The sequence below is a fragment of the Artemia franciscana genome, chromosome 13 (genome assembly GCF_032884065.1).
Source record: "Artemia franciscana chromosome 13, ASM3288406v1, whole genome shotgun sequence".
NCBI lineage: Eukaryota > Metazoa > Arthropoda > Branchiopoda > Anostraca > Artemiidae > Artemia > Artemia franciscana.
In genome coordinates, this window is record NC_088875.1 from 49,336,832 (window position 1) to 49,344,359 (window position 7,528).

General features: G+C 34.5%; 1 long non-coding RNA gene across 1 annotated transcript; it reads left to right on the forward strand.

Moving 5' to 3' along the window:
- Window positions 1-1,508: 1,508 nt before the first annotated feature.
- LOC136035038 (uncharacterized) lies at window positions 1,509-5,862 on the forward strand. The gene is made up of 2 exons (XR_010619316.1): window positions 1,509-1,786; window positions 4,687-5,862. It is a non-coding gene; the product is annotated as an uncharacterized LOC136035038 (long non-coding RNA).
- The last annotated feature ends 1,666 nt before the right edge of the window (window positions 5,863-7,528 follow it).

The following is a 7,528-nucleotide window of genomic DNA, read 5'->3' on the forward strand; positions in this document are numbered from 1 at the left end:
ATTATTATGTAAATTACAAAGAATCATCTTTTTTTGACAGGTTTTCCTCTATAGGTCTACAGTCCTTCTCTTGGCTTATACCACATCAAGCATTATATAACCAGAGAAGAATAACTATCAAAAAGCTATATATACACAAGCACATGCTATTTAACAATGACTTCTCTAGTGCTTAACTATGACCCCTTAGTAATATTGACAAGAAATGAGGGTAAAACTGGTGCAAACAGTATTACTGGCTTTCATATGAAGTGAATATACCACTTGAAGGCTTATTTTTGTGCTCTTTACAAATATAATAATTGCTTCTACTGTAATTTCAGATTAAAGCACTTTTTGACCTCTGACCTCTTAAAAATGACCTATATATGGGGTCATTACAAAACTGTAATAGTTTAGAAACAAAATTGGGCTATATATTTGCACATCAGGGAGGTGGGGGTAAAGCATAGCATATATTATCTATGTAAACTAACCATTGCTGTTTTTTTTTATGTGTTTGTGCACATCAAATTTTAATGAGAAGAGAAATCACTAGTGCAACAGCACAAATACATAAAAAAATTCCAGCAATGGTTAGTTTACGTATTTTAATATATGCTATACTTTCCACACACACCCCCCCCCCGGTGTGCATATATATATAGCCCAAATTTGTTTCTAAACTATTACAGATTTGTAATGACACCATATATAGGTCATTTTTAACAGGTCAAAAAGTGCTTAAATCTGAATTTGCGTTAGAAGCAATTATTATTTTTGTAAACAGCATTAAAAAGGCGTCAAGTGGTATATTCACTTCATTTGAAAGCCAGTAATACTGTTTAAACCAGTTTTACCCATGGTAAACCAGTTTTACCCATGGTAAAACTGGTGCAAACATATATAGGTAACAGAAAAAGTGAAATTTAGTGTAAATGAAAATCAGTAACTGGATACTGGCTCAAGGGGACCTAAAACAGGGCTATATAATTGCAGTTCAAAGAACGTGTTGATTTTTTAGCAAAAAAAAAAAAACACTTCCCTGACTAATTTAGGACTTTGAATTAATTAGCCTACCGAAATTTTCCTATCCTATGCAATTGAAATAGTTTTCCCTTTTCAGAGCATTAAGACAATTTATCACAATAAAAAAATATCCAAAGCATCTTGAATGGAATGACTAAAAAAAGGCAAATGACAACCACAATTTGAAATCTTACAATTAAACTTCTGGCCACACAAATTGTACTAGGCTACCCAGATCTGAAATAATTGTTGAAGGTGTATTTACCTCTAAAATTACAAACAGACCCGAAGTCCCAGCCTCTTCCTTGTCAGAACTTCACATAGCATTAAAGCAATAATATAGGCTATTTTACACGTGACCAATGTTGTTATTATCGCAATTAATCTTGGCTGTTTTAAGTGACACGTGGCCAGACAAGTATTTGTTACTGACCGTGTCCGAGAGCTTATTTCACAAAGAATGCTGCATCTAGATGCAGGGTTAATTCTGAATCCAGTCCGAAAGCTGTTTTCGTCATTTGTTCTTTGAAGCTCAAATCCCTACTCAACAGCAACTCAAGTAGCAGGGGAAGAAGCAACAGAAACAATAAATAACAAAGAAAAATAATAGAAACAAGGAAACTCAAGTAGCAGGGGAATGGAAGTACTGAACATTCTTTTGCTCCGTCTGATGGAGGAGCAATTTTTTCTCTTACAGATAATGGATGCCCAATTGTCAAGACTTTTTTTGCTACTGCAAGTACTTATTCAAACAAATTCCAGTCGGTTGATTGCACTGGTTAGTTCTGCAGTTTCTCACTGAGATATATAATGTAGGGATTCTGTCATGCATGTATCTATAGATATTCTTTAGACAATGTCATAGAAAAGAAGATATAAGATCTTTCTATGCATCCAGTAGCCTATAGTGTGTCTTCAAGTCTCCTTTACCTTTATTGTGAAAAAGCCATTGATTTTTGTAGCATAATATATTTGCTATTTTATTAAAAATATCCTCTTTTTCTTTTTGAATGAACTCTCTTTGGACAGAAACTGATTAAAATAACAGGAACTAAAGCACAAAATTAGGCTGGGTTAACAAAATGAGGTTAAATACAATTTGATTATCTATCCTAACTTGAGAAAAGGTAAATTGTAAGCTTTTCAGATCTTGTGTTAGAGACATTTAAACTAGTTTGATTTTTTTTTGCTAATAGAAAACCAGTGCTTTTGTAGGGTATTGGCTAGTGCTGCCAACTCAAAAGTGGTGGCTCTAGGGGGTTAATGTATCATGATGCCACCAATGCAAAGAACTGTGTTGCCAGAGGATTTGTTAATTTCAACCAACCAAGAAAGCATAATAAATAATCAATTTCTTTCTTTCTTTCTGTGTATGATACACAGTATCAATCTACTTATTTACACTAAATTCCCATGGCTTGATAGCCTATTTACTATGCTATAAACAATGAAATAACTCCGAGTGTTCCAAGTATAAGAACTTTCTATGCATCCAGTATATTGTGTCTTCAAATCTCTCTTTTACCTTTATTGTGAAAAAGCCATTGATTTTTGTAGCTTAAAATTTTTCGCTATTTTATCAAAAATATCTTCTTTTTTCTTTTTGAATGAACTCTCTTTGGTCAGAAACTGATTAGCCTAACAGGAACTAAAGAACAAAATTAGGCTGGGTCAATTTTATTCACCTGTTATATGCAGGTTGAATACAATTTAATTATCCAAACTAACTTGAAAAAAGGTGAATTGTAAGCTGTTTGTAATCTTTTCAGGTCTTGAGTTAAATACATTTAAACTAGTTTGATTTTTTTTTTGCTAATAGAAAACTAGTGCTCTTGTAGGGCATTGCCTAGTGCTGCCAACTCAGAACTGGCGACTCTAGGGGTTAATGCATCTTGATGCCATCAATGCAAGGAACTGTGTTGTCAGAGGATTTGTTAATTTCAACCAAGAAAACATAATAAATCATCAACTTCTTTCTTTCTTTTTGCTCTTGCCTATGATACACAGTATCAATTCAATTATTTACACTAAATTCCCATGGCTTGATGGCCCATTCATTATGCTATAAACAATGAAATATACTTTCCAAATGTTTAGCCAAAGACAGCCATCCTCTACATCACCATTCTTCCAGCAAAATAAAGAAAAGTGTAAGTTTAATCTTCTTATTTTCATTGAGAGCTAACACTAACATCCCAATTTTAAATAGTTTTATGATAAAAAAGCTTTATTTAATCCATATTACATTATAAATAAAATAAAATAGAATCAAAATATCTTTTAGTATTATTTTTGCAGTTAGTTTCTCCTCTAAATTGCACCCAATTATTTTAATTTTCCACAGATATTTTAGGAAGCTAATTATGAAAATAACCTAAGCTGTAGGATTTTCGATTCTCAGGAGGAATAAAATTCCGAGTACAGCCTGCTGCCAACAGGATATACAATAGTGTTTAAACTTACATGAAGTTGTAAAGGAGCTGACTGCTTTTTGTTGGTTGATTGTTTGGGACTAACAACTCTTATGACAATGGTACTTGTATTGGTGGCAGTTTATAGTATCTAACCTTTAAACCCTCTGGTTCTGAGTCTACTAAGGTAGTCAATACTCCACATGCCCACAAGCAAAGAAACAGTGAAGCCCACCACTAATCAGCTGCAATGGGGCTGGTAATGGAATAACAATAGAATCTGATTGTTGTAGATACCACAAAATTGTGACTTCAGGTCCCATTGAGGGTTTTTAAATATTTTTTTTGTGAATTAACTTTATCTCTATATGATTGTTCAGCTTGTCTATGAACTAATTACCTTTCTACCCAGAAACTGTATAGCCAAGCAATGATGAGTTTCAAGACTAGTCGTTTAATAGGGAATATAATAATACAATAATAATAATTAATAATACAAGTTGTATAAGAAAGTAGGCTACTCTGCAAAGTTAAAGAAAGAAAGAAGAAAAAGTCTGAAACCTAGAAGGATGTAAGTACTTACATGAGAGAATATAACTGCAAAAATTATAAAACCGTTTATCAAAAGTGATTTTTAATCATCACAGTTAAGACCTATAAAATTGACTGGTTAGGCCATAATGCTTTTTGTGCTATCAATCTATCAAAAAACTATAGAAACAATATATGTTTGGTTAAATAGACAGTGCACAAGCTAATGCTGACATTTTTGTTTAGAAATTAATTACAGAAGTTTAAGTTGAAAAATCTTAATGGTTTTACCAATTTCTAGCTGCTTAGAATCTATCAATCAATCAGTTTATTTGGCCAATATCTACATGAGATACTTTGGATGTGTCAATGATACAAAACGCACAGTTGAAATTAAACAAAAATATTGACAGTTATAAATAAAGAAACTAAATCAAAAATATATTTACAATTACTCAAATCTTATGTTTACAATTTAATTAATCAGCAGTAAGTTTAATTCAATCAACAGGAATTCCTAGTATTAAATACATATTGGTATTAAGGCTCTCTGACCAAAATTTTTTTTGAACTGTGTCAAGTTAAACTATTTACCATTAATACTGTTGTCTACTACACTTGACCTTGTTTAATCTAGTAGAGATATGTTTTTACATCATCATAAAAATGATTTAAGGAAATTGATGGTATTGGTTGAAAATATGGTATTTCTTGTACAAGCAAATTTTTCTTTCAGAGATCACTAAGATACTCCATGATTGGCTATACACCAAAGATATTCACATACTTCGACAAGCCTCAACAGTTCAAAGAGCACTTTAGAATAAGCCTTCCTGCATTTCATTTGTTAATGAAGACAACTGGGAGTCACAAATCCCAAGGCTGGAATGATGAAATAGAATGGACTGTATTTTTAGCCTGGATTGCTTCTGGTGCATCCTATCGAGTTGTTGGCCTTGCTGGTGGCATGGCTAGACAATCTGTTTGTGACATAGTACACCGCAGAATGAAGATCTTACTTTCAAAATTAAATCGGTCATTAAAGTGCCAACTAGCTTGCAGCAGCTTGACCAGATTGGTGCAGGCTTTGCTGCATGTGCTCAGTCAAGTGCTTTCTAATGCGCTATAGGAGCAATTGATGGAAGCCACATTAGCTGCCATGTACCACAGAACATACAGAAAGAGCATATTAACAGAAAGAAAAGATTAAGCATTCAGCTTCAAGCCGTGTGTGACCACGAAAAGAAATTTCTTGATATTTTTGTTGGGTATCCAGGATCTGTACATGATTCTAGAGTTTTACGGAATTCGCCATTGTTTAAAAATAGACTTTATCCTCTTAGTGGATATTGTATTCTTGGTGACTCAGGCTACCCATGTATAACATCACCAATTGCCTTGGTGACACCCTTTAAAGAACCCTTGGCAAGCTCAAATTGAAGTTTCAAAAAGTTCAACACTTCATGTTCTAAGGCTCGAGTTGTGATTGAGATTGCTTTTGGACTCTTAAAATTGAGATGGAGAAGTATTTCTGATAAGGACCTCTCAGTTAACATAAGTAGATGTAGTGAAGTAGTTATGTGTTGTTGCATACTCCATAACATATGTATTGCTAGTTTTGATGATTGGAACACCGGATATATGAGGCCCAATAGGCAAACAAACCCCAGTTTCGAAAGTGATGAAATGGAAGGTTCTGCTTTGCGCAACAATCTGTACAACCAGTTCATGAATGCAGCATCAGACAATCAAAGAACACCAGTTCCGTCCTCTGATCACCAATACTAGTGAATTCAGTAAACCTTCTTTGTTTTGTGTGCTTGCATTTAATCAAATATAGCGCATTTAATTGAATCTAGCTCATTGTTGTTATTTCATATTTTGATAATTGAGTAAATAATTATTATTAATACTTGTTGAGCCCAAGCTGACTGGGAAATATATATTGAAGCAATCTGAAAAACGGATTGTCAGCTGCAATGTTTTAACAGCGATGTTTTGGTCCTTCTCGGCAAAGTCCTTGTCAGGAATTTGATGAGGATCCTACCAAGAAAGGAAAAAGTGACAATCTATTTCGCTTTCATGTCAGGGTTTTTAGGGAAAAAAGCTATATTTTACACGTTTTACAAATATCTGAGGAAACTAACATTAGGGAGTAATGACAAGCTTTATGCTTCCAATGTATTGAAAACGGGCCTTAGTCAGAGCTCCTCCCAATACGCTCAAGGCATTCGAGGTGTCAAAATTTCAGTCAGCGGTCTTTTTGTGCAAAGGCGGGTTTAGAAAATTGTAGCACAGCTAAGGAGACAGGGGAGGTTTTTTGGGTGTTTGCCAATAGGACGCCTTAGGTTTTCTTCAAGCTCTGAACAGAGCCGACCGGACTTTTGTGGCTTTGGTGCTAGTGTCGTTACTTTTCGACTTTGTGTCAGTTTTCTTTGAGATTTGTCATTACTCCCTAGTGTTAGTTTGTTCTAACTAATATAGATACCAAGCCAGCTGACAGGAAGGGTAGATATTTGCTTATGCTCATTCAAACATTGATTGTTGCTTCAATTATGCTACGCTATATTAAAGATCGTAAGCGTCGTCGTAACATGTTGAAAGTTGCTAGCTGAACTGCTAATCTTAAAGCTATTCAAGGGCTTTTTCAGGTGAAATCGTAAGAGCAATAAAGGATGTTTCAAGTTCGCGACTTATGAAGGAAAGTTCTAGAGCAGACCCCACTTGAGGGTTGTCAAAATAAACCAATGCAAAGTTGGTGTTGATAGCTTCTGTTGTGGTCTGCTGTAGAAAATTCAATTTTTTTATGATTATTAAACAAAACTTCTCATCACAATTTTGACAAATTACCATGATATTAAACTCTAGAAACAGAAAAGCTCTCAGGCTGAGTAGCAAATCCAAGGACTCGATTTGAGGGGCCTTGGCACCGACTTTGCACTTGTCAACTCGTTAAATCTTCTGACCTTGAAATCTCTAAAGCGAAAACTCCACTAAACAATTTGAGTAGGCCCAAGTGTCCCAATTTTGTTAGGACCACTAGTCAAAACCGCCAGACAGAAAAGGCTCTCGAGGCAAATCATAAGCAATGTCACAAGCACAAAAAAATGACAGCTATCTCTATTTTCAACCTATATAAAAAATATAAAAATAAAAGTATAAAATAAAATGGTATAAAAAAAAGTATAAAAATAAAAGTAAATCTGTCTTGATGTATTCTAAAATGTCTATACTATTGGTCTCCCTTCTTCTCAGATGTTTCGACGAGTCTTTTTAGAAGACCAAGCATAGCTGAAGAATTAGTTTGGTAGGCTTCAGATGCAGTTTTAAACACTTCATTGGATTGTCTGAATTCGCATAATAATTTATCTTGAAAAGTGGGTGTCTTGCTCTGCGGTAAGTTGTTCTTCCTTGCGTTGTTATTTAAGGCTGATGGACCCGGTGATTCCCTCAAACCTTCAGGTGATGTGTCAGAAGAAGATATACTAGCATATTGTGGAGAACTTGGAGTAGCTTTACCACGGGAATTTTTGCTGCTTGTGCTCGGCTCCACTTCAGGATGAAGCAGTTTGGGCCCA